This window comes from Physeter macrocephalus, chromosome 14 (genome assembly GCF_002837175.3).
Source record: "Physeter macrocephalus isolate SW-GA chromosome 14, ASM283717v5, whole genome shotgun sequence".
In the NCBI taxonomy this organism is placed as follows: domain Eukaryota; kingdom Metazoa; phylum Chordata; class Mammalia; order Artiodactyla; family Physeteridae; genus Physeter; species Physeter macrocephalus.
Window position 1 is genome coordinate 69343960 of NC_041227.1, and position 19237 is coordinate 69363196.

General features: G+C 38.9%; 1 protein-coding gene across 1 annotated transcript in view; it reads left to right on the plus strand.

The window, feature by feature from the left end:
• CALN1 (calneuron 1) overlaps positions 1 to 19237 on the plus strand; it is a 475967-nt gene that overhangs the window by 264902 nt on the left and 191828 nt on the right. The window lies entirely within an intron of this gene.

Genomic DNA, 19237 nt, shown 5'->3' on the forward strand with positions numbered 1-19237 from the left:
AATTCACCCATGTAACCTATACAATTCAATGGCTTCGAGTGTATTCACAGATTTGTGCAACCAATGGCATAATCAATTTTAGAACATTTTCACCATCCAAAAAGAAACCCTGTACCTCTTATTCATCACCTCCCAATCCCTCTATCCCCCACGAAGTCCTAGGCGACCACTAATCTACTTTCTGTCTCTATGGACTGACCTCTTCTGGCTGTTTTATATAAATGGAATCATGTAATACACAGTCCTTTGTGACTGGCTTCTTTCACTTAGCATAATGTTTGTAGGGTTCATCCATATTGTAACATGTATCACTGCTTCGTTGCTTTTTATGGCCAAATCATATTCCATCATTTGGCTATAACAGCTTCTTTTCTCTCTGTTTTACATACTGGGTTTCTACATACAATCACATTGAGGAAAAGGCTCTCACTGTATTTAAACAGTTCTGGAAAATGACTGCATTTGATGATCCTTAAGATTCTTTCCTGCTCTAAAACTGGCTGTGACCTTCCTGCCTTGGCTGAAGGTCCAGGAAGGAGCCTTCTTATTTTGTTGTTTTCAACACACACTCTCTCCCTCTGAAAAGCAGCTTGATTCCAGGTGTAAAGGGTTCAAAGTGGTGGGCTTTGGGGACTCTTGGGTATACTGATGAAGTAGAGACCAAGTAAAAGGAAACAGAGGAGGGGGGCAGGATGTCTTTGGGAGAGATAGATGAAGACCCTGGTGGGGAGATGTTTGCTTGGCCTGCAGACTAACTGCAAGAACACTGGCTGTGTCCTGTTATCTTGCTGGATTTGTTGGAAGGATGATAATAAGTGTGACCGTATGGTGAGTGGACCCCAGGGCCAACCACCAAGTGCAGCTGTGGGCATTTATTTGCTGGTTCAGGAAAGAGATATTTTATCAGGGGTGTTCAATTGTGTGTGGAGTGCCGACCCTGTCCTTACAGCCTTGATGGATTGTGACTCACTGGGTCTTCGCAGGCCTGCCTCGACCTTGCTTTGTATGTAGAGGTATTTCTGACAGCCTGGAGCAAAGCGCATGTTGTATGTGTCCATGAATTCCCATCATCACTTCAGAGATACATTTCCAGAAAAAAGAAAAAAGAGTTTCTTCCTTAAAAGACTAGAATTCTTAACCCGTACCTCTGTGTATCGAATTAAGATTTTTGTGCTTTTGAGTCTCCTCCCACAACTTGTAAAATAAAACATGGTCAACTGGACTAAAAGCAAATGGAATTAGCAACGTTTGGTCAAAATGATCTGGGGCTGTCATGGGAGAGTTACTCCTCTGAGATTTAAGGGTCTTTGTCCAAGTCCGTCCTTGTTCTTTGTATAATCATTCATCAGACCCTGGCTCATGGGGATTTTTTTACATTTTTGCAAGTCCTCCCTGATTCCACCAGGACTTGGGGGTCCCCAGGGGATCTCGTGTTGATGGTGCTGTTCAACGGGCCCGTCAGGACTCAGGCATCCATATCCGTATAGGGGTTACAGTTTAAGAGACTTCAGGTTTCACCAGTTTATCTGCAACATCATACTTAGCGACCAGTGCCGAGGGTGGAACTTCCAAGCAAAGCGTGTAGAGAATTGCTATCAGTTCCTTTAACAGAAGCCCAAGTCATCGGCCTTTTTCATGGTGACCCCATCAGGTGAAAACACTGTTATTTACCTTTTAAAAAAAATTTTCTTTTTATTTATTTATTTTTTGGCTGCATTGGGTCTTTGTTGCTGCGCTTGGGCTTTCTCTAATTGCCGCGAGCAGGGGCTACTCTTCGTTGTGGTGCGCGGGCTTCTCATCGCGGTGGCTTCTCTTGTTGCGGAGCACGGGCTGTAGGCACGCAGGCTCAGTAGCTGTGGCTCACGGGCTCTAGAGCGCAGGCTCAGTAGTTGTGGCGCACGGGCTTAGCTGTTCCGCGGCATGTGGGATCTTCCCGGACCAGGGTTCGAACCCACAGCTTCCTCAAAGTTTTGTTGCCTCCAAAAGATTCAGTGTACAGCAAGTGCAAACAGTGTAGCAGAGTAGGCAAAAAGAATTGCTTTTGCACCATACCAAATGCTTAAGTGTGAAAAGAGCTAAGGGAAAAAAAATGCCCAAGCTGAGGCTGAAGTGTGTGTTTTTACGTGTTTTGCAAATGATGCTGGTAAGTGAAATTTCTGGGGTCCTGAGTTCTGGATATGGATGGATTGGCTGTTTTTCAGTGTCCTTCTCTTAATGGGGCCTTTTGAGCTGTTCTGTTAAAAAAAAAAAAAAAAAAAGTCAGGTTCTAACTCTATCCTTCCTCCCCAGCTTCTGTAACTGGGGTTTCTCTGCAGAGATTTGGCCCTACCTAATTAAGCTTCTCTTTGGAGTGAAACTTGTAGAATGGCAGAGGTTTTTATGGGGAAATGCCACACACACACACACACACACACACACACACACACACACACGCACGCACACGCACACACACGCACACACACACAAAGTGTTTGGGCCAGAACTTAGGATTCTTTGCTGTTAAGATGACCATGCCTCCTGGCCCGCAGATCCTGGTCCTGGTATCCAGGGGCGGCAGGAAGATGGCAGTGCCTCCATGCATCCCAGCTGGCTGTGATTAGAAGCAGGTCTGGCCCACATACTGATCTTTTCTTTCTGGGGTCCCTGTTGGTTTGCCCGACGCTGAGGTCATAGCTTCGGCACGAGGCCCGGATGGAATTAGCCCGAGTCTGTGCAACCTTAGTCTCTCCATGAGGCTTTCATTAGGTGGTTCCTTGGGACTGGGGTGCCTTGCCGGCTCTGTGTGTAACAGTAACCTCCCTGGATTAGGGAGCTCAGTGGGGTTTCCTGGACACAGAGCCTGCAGGAACCTGACGGTTCCAGTGTGTGTGGAGCTGGTTTTCCAGGGGGTGGAATGGAAGACAGGCAGCAGGGTCTGGAATTGCTCACCTGGCCGTGGCCCATTTGCCTTCAGTGCCGGGAATGAGCTGTGTGTGTGCGCCGCCTAGGCCAAACTACTCCGAGTTAGATAAACAGAAAACCCAATCTTCTTCCCAATGCCCAGTGCCTGCTTTATGGCCCATGACTGCAAATGTTCTTTCAGCCTCTGCAGCTGAGATGACTTGTGTCCTGACACCAGTTGGGGACCAAGATTCACCTTTCCTGGATGCTTTATTCCAGGATCTCACCTTCAGCCCAGATTCTGGAAGCCTGCAGTCCTCTCCGTCAGGCTCCTGGAGGCATTTAAGCCCAGTGCCCTAAGGCACTCCTGGCATTGGGAAATCAATTTCTCTCCAATGCATCGCAGTACCAGTTATGTACCATCCTTGGAAGAACTGATCAAATAGTCACACACCCCCCGAAAGTATCTCCAAAGCTTTAAATCTTTTATTTTAGAAGCAGGTTGAGAAAGAGACTGTGGGCTCTGCCATGACCCCGTCTGCTCCCATCAGCTCTGTGGCTCCCATGATAGCTCCTGGGGCCCCTCCGAGCTTCCTGTACTGTTCACTGGGGTATAGGGCTTGGCATCTTCAAGACCAAAGGGATATTTTTGACTCTTTTCTACATTTTAATGGTTTCACAAACCACACCACTGTGGCCATCTGGAGTGAATCCAGCCAGCTTTGCAAGTAATTTCCTGAAACCATCAAACCATCAAACCATCAAACCAGGAGATGCTTTCAGCAGCCAATGGCCTCTGCATGGGTCCCACTCACATTTCTTAACGCAACCCTCTCCTGTTCCAAGCTGCCCTCACGTCTCGTTCACTCAAGGAACAAAACAAATGCAGCCCTTGCCCTCTGCATCCTTGATTTTCCTTCTCCCCCTCAGAGATGCAGGATCTAGTGAAATTCCAATGCATGTGGGGTTTTGAAATGAATTCTTCTCTCTCAACAGGTTTGTAGGGCTGTTTTCTTTTTTTGGTTTTGGGTTTTTCTTTTTTAAGGTTCACCACTGTCTGGATGGTGAGTATGATTCAGTTTAGTTCCATTTAAAAAGGATTGATCTGTTGTCCATTATGTGTGAATTTGCTTAATTTTATGGTTGGCAAGATGCACTTGCGGTTCATTTTGAGGCAAACCACTAGCTGCAGAGAACGAAATTATGGCCAGAGTCACATGAAGAAGTTAGCAGTGTCCCCGTTTTTCGCCTGTGTGTCGCATCTTCCTTCTTTTCCTACCCATTCATTACATGTATTGATCCTTTGCTGATTAGTCATATAATTATGACTTTGCTGTTTTCACTTGTGATCTTCTAGAAGACAGAAAAGTATAAGCTTAATTCCAAGTGCAGTTCACCTCCACTTCACTTTCAAACACTGATTTGGATGCTCTGGAACGGGCCTAGGTCTATTGTGTGAGCTCAAATACACACTTCTTTTATTTATTTATTTATTTAGAAGTACGGTTGATTTACAAGGTCATGTTATTTTCAGGTGTACAGCAATGTGATTCAGTTATGCATATTTACACACACACACACACACACACACTTTTCAGGATTCTTTTCCATTATAGGTTATATCAAGATATTGAGTATAGTTCCCTGTGCTATGCAGTAGGTCCTTGTTGCTTATCTATTTTGTGTATAGTACTATGTATATGTTAATCCCAAACTCCTGATTTATCTCTACCGCTCCTTTCCCCTTTGGTAACCGTAAGTTAGCTTTCTAAGTCTGTGACTCTATTTCTGTTGTGTAAATAATTTCGTTTGTATCATTTTTTTAGATTCTTCCTGTAAGTGACATTATATGACATTGGTCTTTCTCTGACTTCCTTCACTTAGTGTGATCATCTCTAGGTCCATCCGTGTTGCTGCAAATGGCATTATTTTATTCTTTTTTATGGCTGAGTCGTAGTCCATTGTCTAGAAACACTTTTTTCCTGTATGTGAGGGAAGCTGCTCACCCACAGACTCCATGAAGTGGGACAATCTGATGGAAGCAGCTGGGGCTTCTTAGCATCAGGCACAGGTTCCTGAACTTGAGTGCTAAACAAACAGACCAGTAGAGTCAAAAACCCTAGGGTGGGGCACAGGAACCTGCATGCTTTAACAAGGCTGAGCAAGAAGGTCTGAGGAGGAATAAATGCCTAAAAAGCAAGTAAGGACTTTTTTTTTTCCTCTGGGGATTTGATGAAGAAAGAACAGTCTGTGGTCAGTCAGTCCTGCCTAAAAGCAGGAGGCCCTCCCAGTGCTCGCACGTGCTGGGGCCTTGGCTTCCTCCCTCCTCCAGCTGTGGCCCAGGGACTTGCAGAATTGCCATCACCTGGGAGCTTGCTTAAAATGCTGACTCTCAGGCCCACCCCAGACCTGCTGATTCAGAGCCTGCATTTTACCAAGACTCATGTGCACAGTCAAGTTTGAGAGGCATTAGTCTAGGGCACACCATCAGAAACAGGAAGCAAACCCAAATGTGTTTCCTCATTTGAGGATCTCTCCCATGCAGTTGCAGCCCTTCCCTTATCTCCTGCCAGTAACTCAAGGCAAAGATTTGTAACTTTAAAGGCTGGAAGGAATTCACAAAGCCAAAGTTTTGGTGAAGGTCAATCACAGGAAGATCTCTCTCCGTCTGTTTGCATTTGTGAATAAACATGATTGGCATCAAACTATTTCATATTTCATTCTATGTTAGGGAATTATTGCTGAATGTATTTCGACCTTATTATGGTAAGTCTTAGCTGGGTAACGATAATGGTAACTAATACTTACGTAATGCTTGCCGTGCTCCCAGTAATAACTTTGAGTATGATGATACTGTCTAGCACATCGGAGTCTTCACCATGAGCTGCTGTTCTAGCACTTTACTTATTAACTCACTTGGTCCTCGTAACAGCCATAGGTACTAATATGATCCTCATTTTCTACATGAGAATAATGAAAGACAGAAGTTTCAAGTCACTTGCCCACGTCATGCTACTAGTAAGAGCCCTATGAATCTAAGATCTTAACCACATATCTTGTAGATATGTTGTTATTCTTTTTGTGATTTAGTGGACATAGATCACTTAGGGTGACAACGGGACATTGAAGCAGTGACTTAACAGGACACAGGCACACATGCATACACATACCAGAGTCATGATGTCACGCAGATATTTCAAACCTATATGTGAGTGTTTTGGTTATCAGTTACCATTCCAGATAGTCTCCTGCTGTCAACTTTGGTTGGATGATAAACTCCAGCTACTCTCCAGGTTATCCTTGAATGAGTCAAGCCCGACCCTAAAGCAGAGTTTGTGAAATGAAGATGTGTGAGCTATTGGATTTCTTGTTGCTTTAGCGAGGGGTGTCCTTTAGGGCCTTTTGGGATATATAGTGATAGTGGATGTTTGCGAAAGATCCACTCCAACTTTCCTACTACCCTAGGCAGCTCCTGACAGGAAGGGTCTGCCATCTCAATTGTATTGACAGTCACTCACATTGAACCCAAGTTTCTGCTAAAGACCAAACTGTTCAAGCCACTTCCAGCTACTCAGTCCAGCGTACTAAAAACAGAATTTCTGGCCCTTATGCTCATTTCATTAAGAGCATCCTCAGCCAATATTATATTCTGTCTCCCTTGTTTTAGCACCCTGGAACCCATTGCTACACCTCTCCCCCTAATTTATATCATTTACAATGATATAAATTAGCAACCTCTCGTGACTGTGTTCTTCTCCCGTTAGCAGACTTGGAACTTCTCCTGGGATGTGCTGATCTGATTCTAGTCATGGGTTTAGAGGCAGTGAAACTTGGTAGAAGTAGATCTTGAAAATGGGCATCTCTGTTCAAGGCAACTGCCTCATCTGTGTTTATTTCCAGTCTTCAGGGTCACCAGCTTCTTCAAGCTGATCTTGTCTGACCTAAGGGACGTATCAGAGAGGACGCCAAGGAGACTTGGCCATTCAAGTTTCTGAATACACGCAGAGGTTCCCACTCTAAGTCTCAGGTCCCACTTCTTTCCAACCATGCCCTAAATTTCACATAAGAGACTAGATGAGTCTGTGACTTCAACTTAATAATTCTTTTGACCACCCAATTAAATTTGGGGTCTTCCCTTCAGTTGTAAGAAATAAGTGATTATCTGGGGCTACCCTAGAAGCACTCTGGTTGTCTGACTGTAACCTGGGCTGAGAGTTTCAAGGCCTGAGCTTGTTAGAAGCAGCCTTGTTGTCATCATTGCTATCGTAAAAGTCAAGCATAGTAGCTACATGAGTCTTCAAAAACCTTGCTTCAGTAATTATTTTATCCCAAGAAACCACAGATGACATTTAGTTAATTATGATGCCAGTCATGCCGTAGATAACAGTATGCCATTTTTCATTAGCAAGGAGGTCAGCACTTCGTTTAAGATCATAGATAAGCAAGCCAATCTCAGAATCCCACTAGGGTAGTTTGTTTTCTCCTGGTACCACATACTGTGTCATCGAGAAAACAGAAGTCATGCTGGATTCCTAGGAGGGGAGAGTATGATGTGAAACGTAGGAACCTGCTGAGATTCTTCATACGTAAATAATATTTCTCTTAGGCAGGGTTTACCAAAAGGAATATATGAAAATGCCCATCTCAGAACACCCAGACCAGTATCGAGTATTATTTAACAAATCATTACTAATATGATTGGTGAAAAACAGGGACTTAGTTTTTACTCATAAGTGAGATGATATATTTTTCATATGTTGATTGGTTATCTATTTTTTTTTCCTTTTTGCAGATTGTCTTTTTTTTTTTTTTTTTTGGTCTGTTTCAGTAAGGACAGGCTAAGTTATGCTGTAGTTGTAGTGATAAATAATCCCCCCAGATATCAGTGGCTTAATACTACAAAGTAAAACGTCTCACCCAGGCTATATGTCCATTGGGGGTTGGTTGGGTGTTTCCTCTTAGTCATCCTCACTCAGGAATCCTGGCAGAGGGTGACTTCTGTCTGTACTTCCATGATAGCTGTGGCAAGGGAAAGAGACTGAGTGAAGCACTTAGTGATTCTTAAAAGTGTTTGTCGCTTCTCCTCTCATCTCATTGGATAGAGCAAGTCACGTGGCTGTGCCTCATATCAAGGGCTGTTGGGAAGTTGAATCTGACTGCATGACCACAAGGGCATGAACTGGAAATGTTTGAACAACACTAATGATGACCTACGGATTTTAGGCTTTTTCTTTTTTCATTAGAATGTCACATTCATTGCAAAAATTTTATTTTAGGAAAAATTTTTAGAAATACTATGAATAGGGGCAAAAATGATTATTATGGGAGATTTTACACATTCCTTTAGACTTGATCAAGTACATAAAACGAAGTAACAGAATTCGAATGACATTGAATGTGCACGTATAAGAGTGTGTGTGAGTGTGTGTGTGTGTGTAATATAAATTTTGTTCCTTTGAAAAGAGAATACTCTTCTTTCGAAGTGATTCTGGAATGTTAGCAAACATGACTGTGTATTAGGCCACAAAGACAACCTAATTAAATTCCAAAGGACAAATACTACAGGCACATTCTTTGACTACAATGCAGTAAACCAGAAATTAATAACAAACTTTTGAATAAGAATCCCACCTGCTTGGAAATTTGAAAATGAAAAACCAAAAATCTTTCAATTTAATTAACAGATCCAAGAGCTGATTCTTTGGAAAAAAAAATGCAATAAATTGACAAATAAAGCATATTTATTTAAGAATTAAAGAGAGTTATCACTAAACTGAACTAGAAATGAAAAAATATGGAAGAGTTTTAAAAAGAATACTTGATACAATTTTATGTGAATACATTTGAACATCTACATGAAATGGAGATTTTTGGAAAAATATAAGTAATTGAAACTGATTCAAGCTGAAATAAGTAGTCTAAATCAGAAGTTGCATACTTGCAGCCTACCAGCCAAATTCAGCTCTTAGCCATGTTTTATTTGTCTCACACATCATTTTATAAAGCAGAAAATCTCATATTAAAAATCTGAAAAAAAAAAAATCTGCATTTCTCCCTCTTAAAATATGGGAGAATTTGACAAGTCTGGACCTGCATTCCTTGATTGCAATCATTTGGTGGAGTTGAGTAGCTATCCTCTCTAGGCAGGGCAAATGCCACAGTCTCCACCAGTCCCTCTTGTCTTACACCTGCCTGCTCTCTTTTGATGGACTGACTTAGGCCCTATGGACCTGGGAGTTTGTGACTCTGCCTAAGTGGACCAGTGAGTGATGAGGGCCTCTTTCACTGCTGCAGCAATCAATTCTTCATTTCCTTTAGTTTTAATTGTAGGGTGTTTTTGTTTTGATTTTCTGTTTTTGTTTATGTGTTGCTTATTTGTTGTCATTTCTAGCAACTTCAGTAGATTACTTATTTTAATTTAATTCCTCATTATTTAATAATTTAGGCAACTAGGACAATAAATTTGCCACTGAGAAGACTTTAGTAATCTCTCCAAAATTTTGGTAGTTTTAATGGTTTCATTGTTCTCTCTATAATACTTTATCATAGTTTTTAATTCCCTCTGCTCCACTACAGTTTTTTTAGGGAAGTGTTTTATAGTTTCCAAGTCACTGGGATTCTAAATTTCTAGTTTACATTAAAATTTTCTGTTTTCATTGCCCATTGGAAAATAAATATGACCTGCTATTTGCTAGGATTTTCTTTGCAAGCAAGAATAAGATGAACTTTTATGAAGGTATTTCCTCTATGGTATAGGCTTTTATATATGCATAGAAGTTATCTTCATATTACCTGTATCCCTTCCACCTGTATTTTTGGTTATTTTATCTGAGATAAATTACTGTGATGTGTCAAAGTCTCCCACTGCTGTTACCTTGCTTCCTCGGTGTACTTCCAACAGTTTTTATTTTAATTTTTAATGCACTGTCTGCCCTCATAGTGGATTTTACCTTTTATCAATGTAAATGTTCTTGAAACGCTTTTGAGTTATGCTTTTGCCTTCTGTTGATTTTTACCACATAACCTTTTTGCCTGTGTTTGCATAACATTTATTGTTATGTGTGGTCATTGGAGAACATTCACAATTATTCAGCTTCTTCCAGGAACACAGTGCCCTGCACTCCTGCCCTTTCTGTGTGATTTTGTTAGGTGTATAAAGCAATTTGTGCCACCATGTTTTAATTTTTAATGATTCTGAGAGCCTTTTTATAGGCAAGCTTAACCTATTGTTTATTTCAGAACTTTTCAGTTGGGTCTTAATTCTGTTATTTTGCTTTATGCTGGTTTCCATGTGTACCTAAGGTATTTAATTTGTCTTCTTTTTTGACTACAGTGGGTTTTATTTTGTTTTTTTCTTTTAATACAACAGATTTTTTTTTTTTTGCCATGTCGTGTGGCTTGCAGGATCTCAGTTCCCCAACCACGGATCTGACCTGGGCCATGGCAGTGAAAGCCTGGAATCCTAACCACTAGGCAACCGGGGAACTCCCACAGTGGGTTTTTTTAATTGAAATATAATTGACATATAACTTTATATGAGTTCAGGTGTACAACATAATGATTTTGATATTTATTTATTCTGCAAAATGATCAACACAATAAGCCTAGTTAACATCCGTCACCGTACATAGTTACATAATTTTTTTCTCTCGATAAGAACTTTTAAGATCTATTCTCTTAGCAACTTTCAATTATGCAGTACAGAATTATTGTTAACTATAGTCACCATGATGTACATTACATTCCCGTGACTTATTTATTTTATAATTGGAAGTTTGTACCTTTTGTCCACCTTCACCCATTTCACCCACCCTCCACCCCCTACCTCTGGCAACCACCCATCTGTTCTCCGAATTAATGAGCTTGGCTTTTTATTTTTTAAGATTCCATATATAAATGAGATCATGTGGTATTTGTCTTTCTCTGACTTACTTCACTGATACCCTCAAGTTCCATCCATGTTGTCACAAATGGCAAGACTTTCCTCTTTTTTTATGGCTAAATAATATTGCTGTGTGTGTGTGTGTGTGTGTGTGTGTGTGTGTGTGTGTATGTGTGTGTGTGCTGCATCCTCCTTATCCATTCATCCATCGGTGGACACTTAGTTTGTTTCCGTATCTTGTCTATTGTAAGCAGTGCTGCAGTGAACAAGGGGATGCAGGTATCTCTTTGAGTTAGTGTTTTCATTTTCTTCAGATAAATACTCAGAAGTGGAATTGCTGGATCATATGGAATTTCTGTTTTTAATTTTTTGAGGAACTTCTATACTGTTTTCCAGAGTGGCTGCACCAGTTTGCATTACCACCAGCAGTGCACAAGGGTTCTCTTTCCTCCACATCCTCATTCACACTTGTTATTTCTTGTCTTTTTGATAATAGCCATTTAGCAGGCATGAAGTAGTATCTCATTATGGTTTCAGTTTGCATTTCCCTGATGATTACCTTTTCATGTACCTGTTGGCCATCTGCATGTCTTCTTTGGAAAGACGTCTATGCAGATCCTTTGTCCATTTTTAAATCGATTGTTTTTCGCTATTGACTTTTGTGAGTTCTTTATATATTTTGGAAATTAACCCCTTATTAGATATATGATTTGAAGATAAATTTGCCCATTCAGTCTGCCTTTTCATTTTCTTGATGATTTCCTTTGCTGTACAGAAAGGGTGCTTTTGTTTTGTTTTGTTTTTTTAGTATTACACTCTCAGTTGTTTGGAAGTTAGATATCTTACTTTCCATTTTTCTAGTAATGGCCATAAAGTTTTTGCGAATTTAACTCCTAACATCAGCTACAAATTAATAACACTTGCTTTTGTGGAAGATGAGAAATTAACTGTCTCCCCCTTTTCTCTTTTCTATTCTTTGTTAATTTCAATATATGGCTGTTATAAATATGCCTCCCCCTTTTTAAAAACAATTTTTATTATTTTCCATTTTAAAGAATATTATCAGGTTTATAACCATATTTGAAACACTTATTTTGCCTGTACATTTAACTGGTTTGAGTGCTTATACCCAGCCATATTTAACTCATTTTCTGCTTATTTTAATTAGTATGCATTTGTTCCTGCATAAACTTTCTAAAATTTCATTGTTATTGGTTTTTTTTTTTTCAGGAAGTTTACTTCAATCCTAAATCTTCTGAGTATTTGAAATCTGAGAATGTCCTTCTCTTGATACACAGATGACGACTTGATTTGGGTATAGAATTCTTGGGTTTCAGCCGTTTTTTTGTTTTTTTGTTTTTTTTTTGCGGTACGCGGGCCTCTCACCGCTGTGGCCTCTCCCGTTGCGGAGCACAGGCTCCGGACGCGCAGGCTCGGCGGCCATGGCTCACGCGCCCAGCCGCTCCGCGGCATGTGGGATCCTTCCGGACCGGGGCACGAACCCGTGTCCCCTGCATCGGCAGGCAGACTGCGCCCAGCCGCTCCGTGGCACGTGGGATCTTCCCGGACCAGGGCACGAACCCGCGTTCCCTTCACCGGCAAGCGGACTCTCAACCACTGCGCCACCAGGGAAGCCCCAGCCTTTTGTTTTTAAAGTTCTGTGATTGCTACTCCATGATTTTTGGTTTTTCATGTTGTGAGGACGCTCATGACCAACCTACTTCTTATTCCTTGTGAATAACCTTATTTCTTTAGGATGTGATTATTATCTGTGAAGTGTGAGCATCTCACCCGCCTGTTTACTTCTCTGTGTTGTAGCTGCTAACGGTGGTTGGTGCTTGGTTGTCACTGCTGTTAGGGTTCTTTGCCGTGTGAGTCACACTCTCAATTTTCCAAAGTTTATTCCCTAGGAAATATTTCTTCCACCCTTTTTGTTTTCCACCCTCTTTGCTCCACAGATATCAGTCTCTCTTTCTAGCCTTATATACAGATTAGATCCTGGGCTGTGGTCTCTGCATCTCCCCCTCAGCTGTCCTTTCTCCTTCTTTGTTTTCAGTCTTCTGCATTTCTCACATATATTTTGTTCTCCTCTACTTTGAGGTTTTCCCGTGAAAAGTCTACTGATCACTGGATTTTATTTCTGTGACACTGCCTTCTCATCTCTGTAATCTTTTTCTTGTCACTTTTCTAATTTGGTTGATACAGCATCTTCTCGGTATTGTTGAGGAATACACTGGGTTCTTTTTGAACCTTCTTTGGTATATCTGTTTGAGAGTGAGGTAGTTGCCAAGTTCTGAGCAACTGGTTGTCCCTTTTGAACCACAGCATCTCTTCACGGGTCTCTTGATTTTCCAGTAGAGGCAGATCCAGCCTGCCTAATCCAGAGTGCAGATCCAGCGACCTGACTCAGGGTCAGGTCAGACTAGGCTCCAGCAGAGATGGATGCAGGACTGTAGGCAAATCCGCTTCTAGTGCCATGCAAAGAAGGGGTGGTGTGAAGGAATTATAGGTGGTACTTACTCAGCAACCTAGGAAATCGAAGAGGAAGCCAAGTAGGTGTCTCTTATAACAGGGATCCCAGTATACCTGGAATCCCTGTAAAAAATGCTCCCTGAAGTTTCTGTGTCTGTGTTATGTGGGTCCATCTCATTTTTCCTTTTTGCCTTACTTCCGTGGGTAGAAATTTTTAGGTCAAATAGTAATGGTAATTGCAGACATTTTCTTCTTGTTTTTGATTTTAATGGAAAAGTCCCCAGATTTTGAACTTAAACTTGCAAATGGTATTGATTGCTGTTTGATATGAATGTTAGTTATAATGTTAAGCTAGTATATCGTATTCTTGATTTACCTTTTTTCTTTTAAAGCAATCATGGCTATTAGGTAACTTTTTGACATCTATTGAGATAATTATATAGTGTTTATTATTTTACCTGTTGATCATATGTATTATTTAATTGAATTTACTAAAATTAAAAAACTCCTACGGTTCAGGGATGATTCTTCAAGATGAGTTTCTCTTACAATATCCTGTTGTGTTTGACTGGCTATTTTTTGGTTTTTTATTTAGGTTTTCGCATTTATATCGGTGAAAAATAATTGATCCATTGCTTTTTCTTTCCATTTGGCAGGTTTTTGTATCAGGGTTTGCTGAACTTATAAAGGTATTAGAGACTTTTCCATCGTTTTATGCACCCGAAGAGATTATAAAATAATTATTTCTTAATATTCAAACACATATTCCTGTGAAATCATGTAAACATAAAAGTTTGGGGGGTATTCTTTAACAGTATTTAGTTTATATTGTGTTTACTCATTTGTTCAAATGGTCATTTTCTTTAGTGAATTTGATTATCTATTTGTTCCCGGAAATTACCCATTTCCTTTGGTTTTCAAATGTGTTAACCTAGATGTATACTTGTTTGTCATTCTTTATATTTTGATATCCTTTAATTCTGTAAATATATCATCTTTGTGATTTCTAATATATATACTTATTTTATCTCTTCTTAATTTGATTTCCAGATGATTTTCCTTATATATATATTTTCTCAGAGAATTATATCACCATCTTGATTATCAGTGGTATTAGTTCAGTTTTTGGAGGGAGGGTTTTACGTTGTGAATTTTACTTCTGCTAGTAGTTTTTCAGTTTTGTTGTATTCTTTCCTTATTTTCCCCAGCTTCTTTCTCATCTCAGCCTTTACCAACTGATTTCTAATTTTTAATTGATTCATAATTCAAATAACCTAAAATGCATAATTCTTGAGTGCTCAGTTTGAGGGGTTTTGACAATTATATATGGTAGTGTAATTCATACCCTAATATAAAATATAGAAACTTTCTTTGGTTCCTTGACAAATAAATTTTCCTACTCTGTGGCTTATGTATTCATTTCTTAATAGAGTCTTTTGATTAGCAGATACTTTAAGTTTTGATTAAATCCAATTTATCACTTTTTTTCATGTTCAGTGATTCTTGTCTAAAAAATTTTGCTTGCATCAATAATGTTATAAAAATATTTTACTACATTTTCTTCTAGAAAATTTATGATTCTAGGTTTTAAATTTAGGTTTGTGATCCATATGAAATTCAGTTTTGTGTATGGAGTGTGGTAGAAGTTGAGGTTCAGTTTGCCCACTACAAGTTTTTGGTTATTTTAAGCAGAATTTGTTAAAAAGACTTTTCTATCCAAGTCACTGAATTGACTTGGAACCTAGATTGGGTATCGATTGACCATAAGAGTGACAGCCTGTTTCTGGATTCTGTCTTCTATTCTATTGACCTATTTGCTCTATCTATTTTGTACACTAACACATACTGTCTTGATTCCTATAGTTTTATGTCAACTCTTGAAATCAGGATGTGTAGGTCCTGAAACTGTTCATCTTTTCCAAAATTATTATGGTTATTCTAGATCCTTTGCATTTCCACATAGATTTTAAAATCAGCTTGTAAGTTTTGTCAACAAAACTACCTGGGATTTGGATTGCAATTGCATTAAATCTGTAGATGAATTTTAATAGAATGGACATATTAACAACAGTAAACCTATAAAAAGGGTATGTCTCTCCATTTCTTTAGATCATATTGAACTTTTCTCAACAATATTTTACGTTTTATTTTGGATGACTTGCACATCTTTTGTTAGATTTATTCCCAGGTACTGATGTTTTTTTTCTTTTTAATTTTTATTGGAGTATAGTTGCTTTACAGTGTTGTATTCATTTCTGCTGTACAGCAAAGTGAATCAGTTATATGTATACATATGGCCCCTCTTTTTTAGATTTCCTTCCCGTTTAGGTCACCACAGAGCACTGAATAGAGTTCCCTGTGCTATACAGTAGGTTCTCATTAGTTATCTATTTTATACATAGTAGTGTGTATACGTCCATCCCAGTCTCCCAATTCATCCCACTTCCCCTTCCCCCCCTTGATATTGACACCATTGTAAATTATATTGTTTTAAAATTTTGCTTTCAGATTGTTTGCTACTGGTATGTAGAAATACAGTTGCTTTTAAAATTGAATTTCTATTCTGATATCTTGCTAGTTCTAGTAGTTTTTAATACTTCCATGGGATTTTCTACATACTCAAAGGTATTGTTTGTGACAAATAGTTTTACTTCTTCCCTTCTAAGTTTTATGTCTTTTGTATTTCTTTTCTTACCTTGTCATACCACCTAGGATTGATTAAAGTGATAAGAGGAGACTTTTTTTTTTTTTTTTTTTTTGTGGTATGCGGGCCTCCCTCTGTTGTGGCCTCTCCCGTTGCGGAGCACAGGCTCCGGGTGCGCAGGCTCAGCGGCCATGGCTCACGGGCCCAGCGGCCATGGCTCACGGGCCCAGCCGCTCCGCGGCATGTGGGATCCTCCCAGACCGGGACGCGAACCCGGTTCCCCTGCATCGGCAGGCGGACGCACAACCACTGCGCCACCAGGGAAGCCCTAAGAGGAGACATTTTTATTTCTTTCTTGATCTTAGGGAAAATCTTTCACCATTAAGCTTTTTGTTGATGCTTTTTTCAGATTGAAAAAGTTTCTTGCCTCTTTTCTAGATTGCTGAGAATTTTTATCTGGAACAGGTGTTGAATTTTTTCAGATACTTTTACTGCATCTATCAAAGTGATCATATTTTTTTTCTTATATTCTGTTAATGTACTGAATTATGTTAATATATTTTCATGTTAAACCAACTTTATACTCCTAGAATACACCACATCAGGTCATGATATATTTTCCTTTTCAGATATTGCTGGATTTGATTTGCTGATATTTTGTTAAGGATTTTTGCATCTATGTTTATGAGGCGTATTGGTCTGTAATTTTCTTGTAATTTCCCTGTCAAGTAAAGGTGTCAGGTTTAAGCTGGTCCCATAAAATGAGTTAGAAAGCTTTTTTCTTTTTTTTTTTCTCTTTTGTGTTCTGAAAGAGTTTGTATAAGATTGGCATTTTTCTTCCTTAAATGTTTATTTGAAGCTATCTAGACCTGGAATTTTCTTTGTTGAAAGGATTTTTTAATATTATATTACAAAAATTTTCAATCATGCAGAAATGTTGAATGAATTTGTTCAGTGAGCAACTTATATACTCATCACAGTGATTTTACGATGCTATATTTGCTTTAGCATTTATCTCTTCATCTCTCTATAGGAGTAGCTTTTTGATTATAAAACACTTCCTTTAAAATCATGGAGCTATTTAGATTTTCTATTTCTTCTTGCGTTAATTTTTGTCACTTTTGTATTTCAAGGCATTTGTTCATTTTAGTAAATTGTCAAATTTATTGACAAATTTTTCTTAATATTTTCTAATTAAGAAAGATCCCATAGGATCTTTCATTCCTAATATTGTTAATTGTTTTTACTGTGTTTTGTCTTTATCAAGCTTGTTAAAGGATTTTCAATTTTCTTGATCACTTAAAAAAACTATCTGACAATTTTCTCTATTGTTTTGATTTCATTGATTTCTGCTTTTATTTTTTAATTATTTCTTTTCTTCAAGTTACTAAAGCTTAATTTCTTCTTCTTTCTCTCACTTGTTAAAGTGGAAGCTTAGATCATTGATTTTAGACCTCTCTTTTCTAATACAAGTATTTAAAGCTTTAAAGTTTCAGCCATATTCTATAAATCCTTTTTTGAAAATTATAGTAAATTTTATTACATGTTCAGAGAATTGGGCCTGGTTTGAATAGAGAGAAGTCAGGTAGACTAACATTGATTGAGGACTTCATATGGTAAGGAGGGAAGCACATGCCCATTTTACAGATGAGGAAACCAAGAGACAGGTCAGTTCACGCCTCAGCCAAGACGCCGCAGACCTAGAAAATAATGGGGCCGGGGCTTCACCTCTAGCCTTTCTGGCTTCCCACTCCACTCTGCTGCCACCCAGAAAAGACAGATCCTGGAATGTTTGGAAAGTGTCCTCACCTCTTTCCTCTCACCTGTTTTTCCAGCATTCCTGTGGTGATCAGTGCAGGTGTGTGTGTAGCTGCACAGGTGGGATATATCTTAGGAGAAAAGGGGAAATGGAGACAGAGGAGACCATGCCTGCTCTTCCAGGCTGCATGAAGAATGCTGCATTCTCTTTTCCAGGCATTCAACCTGTTTCTCATTCCATAAAGCCATAATTTTTTTTCATTTTCAGTTTGCAGTCTTTTCTAATTTCTCTCATGTGTGTTTTTTTTCCCTCTGACTCCTGAGCTGGTTAGAGATATCATGCTTAGTTTCTAACTAATAGGAGATTTTATAGATATCTTCCTGTCATCATTAAATATCATCAAGGTATCTTTACTGTTATCGTTTGATTATCATTGCCATCAGAAAGCATACCTTGTGTGAATTTGACCCTTTGAAATTTACCACGTCTTGTTTTGCACCCCAGCATGTGTTTCCTTATGCACTTAAAAAGAATGTGTATTTTGCACTATTGGGTGTTGTATTCTATAAATGTCAATTAGGTCAAACTTCTTGGTAGTGTTGTTCAGATCTTCTGTATCTTCCGTGAAACTTTTTTTTTCTTCTACCACTACTGTCAAGAGGTGTTAGATTCTCCAGCTATGTGGGCTTGTGTGTTTCTCCCTTTAGTTCTGTAATTTTTTTGTATGTGTATTTTGATGCTCTATTATTAGATGCACACACATTTAAAATTATGTTTTCTTTATTAACTGATACTTTTGTTGTTATGAAATGTCTGATAATACTCTTTGCCTTGAAGTCAACTTTGTATGATATAAATATAGCCACACCAGCTATATTGCTTAGCGTGTGTATGGCTTACTTTTTCAACTGTTTTACTTCTAAGTTATTACCATCTTTATATTTAAAGCCTGTTTATTAGAAGCTTCAAATAATTGAGTTTCCTTTTAATCCAGTCAGCCAAGTTTTTAAAAATTAGTGTCTAATTTATGTAGTTATTGATAAGATTGGATTTGTCTGTCATGTTGTTATATATTTTCTGTTAGAACCATGTATTCTGTGTTCTTCTCTTTCTCCTTTCCTGCCATCTTTTGAGTGAAATGAGAGTGTTTCAGTATTCTTTTTCGTCCCTCTTACTGCCTTATTAGCTATATTACTTTGTATATATGTATTTAGTGGTTGCTCTAGAGATTACAAATGCATCTTTAACTAATCACATTTTTCTTTGAATAATTTTATGCTACTTTATGAACAGTCTAAGAATCTTACAACATATAAATGTTGTCATGTATTTTACATCTCCATATTTTATATTTTATTTATCACCATTTCACCTTTTCTGGGATTCTTTATTCCTTCTCGTGTATCTGAGCTTTCATCTGGTTTCATTTCCTTTCAAAAGTCTTTTAGCATTTCTTTCACTGCACTCCTACTAGAGAAGAATAATCTTAGGTGTTTTTTTTTTTTTTTTTTTTTTTTGGTATGCAGGCCTCCCTCTGTCGTGGCCTCTCCCGTCGCGGAGCACAGGCTCCGGACGCGCAGGCCCAGCGGCCATGGCTCAC